General features: G+C 47.0%; 1 protein-coding gene across 1 annotated transcript in view; it reads right to left on the reverse strand.

The window, feature by feature from the left end:
* The window catches only part of LOC127624084 (serine/threonine-protein kinase PAK 5-like), a 61,939-nt gene that overhangs the window by 55,878 nt on the left and 1,061 nt on the right, over positions 1-5,000 (reverse strand).

The following is a 5,000-nucleotide window of genomic DNA, read 5'->3' on the forward strand; positions in this document are numbered from 1 at the left end:
TGCCCACCACACGAGTCCTCCTTCAACATGCCCACCACACGAGTCCTCCTTCAACATGTCCACCAAACGAGTCCTCCTTCAACATGCCCACCACACCAGTCCTCCTCCAACATGCCCAAAACACGAGTCCTCCTTCAACATGCCCACCACACGAGTCCTCCTTCAACATGTCCACCACACGAGTCCTACTCCAACATGCCCACCACACGAGTCCTCCTCCAACATGTCCACCACACAAGTCCTCCTCCAACATGTCCACCACACGAGTCCTCCTCCAACATGTCCACCACACAAGTCCTCCTCCAACATGCCCACCACACGAGTCCTCCTTCAACATGCCCACCACACGAGTCCTCCTTTAACATGTGCACCACACGAGTCCTCTTTCAACATGCCCACCACACGAGTCCTCCTTCAACATGCCCACCACACGAGTCCTACTCCAACATGCCCATCACATGAGTCCTCCTTCAACATGCCCACCACACGAGTCCTCCTTCAACATGCCCACCACACGAGTCCTCCTTCAACATGCCCACCACACGAGTCCTACTCCAACATGCCCATCACATGAGTCCTCCTTCAACATGCCCACCACACGAGTCCTCCTTCAACATGCCCACCACACAAGTCCTCCTCCAACATGCCCACCACACAAGTCCTCCTCCAACATGCCCACCACACGAGTCCTCCTCCAACATGCCCACCACACGAGTCCTCCTTCAACATGCCCACCACACGAGTCCTCCTCCAACATGCCCACCACACGAGTCCTCCTACATGCCCACCACACGAGTCCTCCTTCAACATGTTCACAACACGAGTCCTCCTTCAACATGCCCACCACACGAGTCCTCCTTCAACATGTCCACCACACGTGTCGTCCTTCAACATGTCCACCACACGAGTCCTCCTTCAACATGTCCACCACACGAGTCCTCCTTCAACATGTACACCACATGTGTCGTCCTTCAACATGTCCACCACACGAGTCCTACTCCAACATGGCCACCACACGAGTCCTCCTTCAACATGTCCACCACACGAGTCCTCCTCCAACATGCCCACCACACGAGTCCTCCTCCAACATGCCCACCACACGAGTCCTCCTTTAACATGTCCACCACACGAGTCCTCTTTCAACATGCCCACCACACGAGTCCTCCTTCAACATGCCCACCACACGAGTCCTCCTCCAACATGCCCACCACACGAGTCCTCCTTCAACATGCCCACCACACGAGTCCTCCTCCAACATGTCCACCACACGAGTCCTCCTTCAACATGCCCACCACACGAGTCCTCCTTCAACATGCTCACCACATGAGTCCTCCTTCAACATGTCCACCACACCAGTCCTCCTCCAACATGCCCACCACACGAGTCCTCCTTCAACATGTCCACCACACGAGTCCTCCTTCAACATGTCCACCACACGAGTCCTCCTTCAACATGCCCACCACACGAGTCCTCCTTCCACATGTCCAACACACAAGTCCTCCTTCAACAAGCCCACCACTCATGCCCACCACTCGAGTCCTCCTTCAACATGTCCACCACACGAGTCCTCCTTCAACATGTCCACCACACGTGTCGTCCTTCAACATGTCCACCACACGAGTCCTCCTTCAACATGTCCACCACACGAGTCCTCCTTCAACATGTCCACCACACGAGTCCTCCTTCAACATGCCCACCACACGAGTCCTCCTTCAACATGCCCACCACACGAGTCCTCCTTCAACATGTCCACCACACGAGTCCTCCTTCAACATGCCCACCACACGAGTCCTCCTTCAACATGTCCACCACACGTGTCGTCCTTCAACATGTCCACCACACGAGTCCTCCTTCAACATGTCCACCACACGAGTCCTCCTTCAACATGTCCACCACACGAGTCCTCCTTCAACATGCCCACCACACGAGTCCTCCTTCAACATGTCCACCACACGTGTCGTCCTTCAACATGTCCACCACACGAGTCCTCCTCCAACATGCCCACCACACGAGTCCTCCTTCAACATGTCCACCACACGAGTCCTCCTTCAACATGCCCACCACACGAGTCCTCCTTCCACATGTCCACCACACGAGTCCTCCTTCAACATATCCACCACACGAGTCCTCCTTCAACATGTCCACCACACGAGTCCTCCTTCAACATGTCCACCACACGTGTCGTCCTTCAACATGTCCACCACACGAGTCCTCCTTCAACATGCCCACCACACGAGTCCTCCTTCAACATGTCCACCACACGTGTCGTCCTTCAACATGTCCACCACACGAGTCCTCCTTCAACATGTCCACCACACGAGTCCTCCTTCAACATGTCCACCACACGAGTCCTCCTTCAACATGCCCACCACACGAGTCCTCCTTCAACATGTCCACCACACGTGTCGTCCTTCAACATGTCCACCACACGAGTCCTCCTCCAACATGCCCACCACACGAGTCCTCCTTCAACATGTCCACCACACGAGTCCTCCTTCAACATGCCCACCACACGAGTCCTCCTTCCACATGTCCACCACACGAGTCCTCCTTCAACATATCCACCACACGAGTCCTCCTTCCACATGTCCACCACACGAGTCCTCCTTCAACATACCCACCACACGAGTCCTCCTTCCACATGTCCACCACACGAGTCCTCCTTCAACATGTCCACCACACAGTCCTCCTTCAACATGCTCACCACACGAGTCCTCCTCCAAAACTACTGATGAATGCAGCAGTGCTATGACTGGGACTGGTAAGGTTAATGTTTAGCAAACAAACCAAGCAACAAAATCGGCTAACTTGTAGTGGTACATGCTTGTGTACATGTTAAATTAACGTTTCTGTGCACGGTGACATAGTGTTATAAACTGGGAGTGAGACTAATGAGGAGACCAGAAAGTTCAGGAGATGAGTCTTTAAGTCTGTAAAGAAAGTCAACAAACTGAGGTAAGGTTAGGTGTGATGTTGTAATCTTGTTAAAACAGATTTCATAAAATTGGTATCGAAAAAAGTATCATTTAGGAACAGGTATCGAAGTCAAGATATCGGTTTCAGTATCAATATCGATATTTTTTGTAACGATTCCCAGCCCTAGTGAGATGTTCCCAGAGAAAACCGTTGCTACAGCGATCGACCATCAGCGCTATCCACAGTAGCTCTGATCACAATATTTGAAGAATATCTCTGGATCTGCAAATCGTAAGACGTCGAGTGAGGGCTTGTTTGATTCACGATCGCCAGCTGTAAGTTGTGATTTGTCATTTTCTTTACCATGTGTATTTTTCATGAAGTAATAAACCAAGACGTGATGGAAACGCTGTTTATCTTTTTTTAATATATATTAATGTGGATTTCACATGCTAATACTCACTGTAGTCTGGACAATGAATGAAACAAATGTGCTCTTTATATTCTACTAATCATGACCTTTCCAAAGACATATAACACATGGCTCTGTGATCTCTTTTATATTTCTTACTGTATTTTTTTATATGATTGTTGTAATCGCAAATTTATGATTTTTTAAAATCTGATAAAGTACTAATTAATTAGCCAATTAAAAAGCAGTATTTTAGAATTGGTCATATCAGCTATATTCATCGTATAAGAGTATAAGCTTTAAAACGACACCTAATTTGTGCAATTTGTACCATTATATATTTTTGATGATCATCGGCCCCTAGAGGGCCGATGCCGACTCGCTCCGGGTTTAAGAGCTTAAACTGTATTCTGCATTAACTTTCCCGAAAATAGTAAAATATTGCAGTATTTTATGAAATCGAAACCCTTTTTTGTAAGAAGTCGTTTGTACAAATGCATTCTATTTTTACTCCAATAATAAAAAATAAATTAAAAAAACAAAAGGATTATTAGTATTTCTCCTATATTAAAACCCTAACCTAAACATGTAACCCTTTAGCCAAACACTAAATCTAATCGTGATTTTAATAGATAACGTTACCGTTTACAAACGGCACACATATCGTGGCGGTGTTTTATGGTCCGTTCTCCATATTGTAGCTGCTCATTCGGCCCGCTCAGTTCTCACGATGGCCAGTCCACCCCTGATCGGCCCTAAAGTGCGGGAAAATGCCCGGTATGCCAGATTACCAATCCAGCCCTGAACATACTGAATAAAAATGTCTTTGCAAAAATACAATAAAACGTTTTAAATCTAACAAGTATTTTTATTCTGACTACTGAACACACTGTATGGTGAAATATCACTGACTGCATGTGGAATAATAACAAGCAGTTCAGATGTTTAATGCATGTGTGATGGTAGTTTTCATTTATAAATACCCCATGTCTCACGCTTTAGAAGTGTGTTAAGCACGTGAGGATGTGTCAGAATCACACCGGCTCATTGATCCAACTTTACACTTAAAATAGTAATTATGCAACAACAACAATAAAACTATAAAAGGTTCAACTCTTGAATTCACGCTTTTGCATGCTAACTAACGTCAGTGTCGAATCTCACCTATACGTTAGCGGTGTATCCACAATGCTACGACAACTTGGTGGGCAAATCCATAAACACTGATTTGACCGAGCACATACTGAAACTTCAGCTCTGAAGCACAGAGAAGTTCAAGCTGTCACCAGAGATGTAAAGTTTCATACCTCAGTATGCTCCGCAGGTTGGATGGCGAGTGTTTGAAGGCTGTGATGTGGTTCATTTTAGGCAAACAAAGCAAACATTTAAAACGAAACAAATCTTTAACAAATCTTTAACAAGTATGTCCAGGGGTGCGCGCACTGCGCTGAGGAACCGCCGTCTTCCAATTTGCCAGTCATTGAACTTCACGACACGTGACCCTATAAGAGTGATTATTGACAGGCTGTCTGTCACAGAAGAAAACAAATCCACCATCTGCTGCCACATAGTCACGACTTTCTACTCCATGACCTTGATAGGAATGTAGCGAGTGAAAGTCACAAGTTTCCAGAGAAAATAATACTCAAGTATTAAAGAGTACTTAAGTACA

The sequence above is a fragment of the Xyrauchen texanus genome, chromosome 30 (assembly GCF_025860055.1).
Source record: "Xyrauchen texanus isolate HMW12.3.18 chromosome 30, RBS_HiC_50CHRs, whole genome shotgun sequence".
In the NCBI taxonomy this organism is placed as follows: Eukaryota; Metazoa; Chordata; class Actinopteri; order Cypriniformes; family Catostomidae; genus Xyrauchen; species Xyrauchen texanus.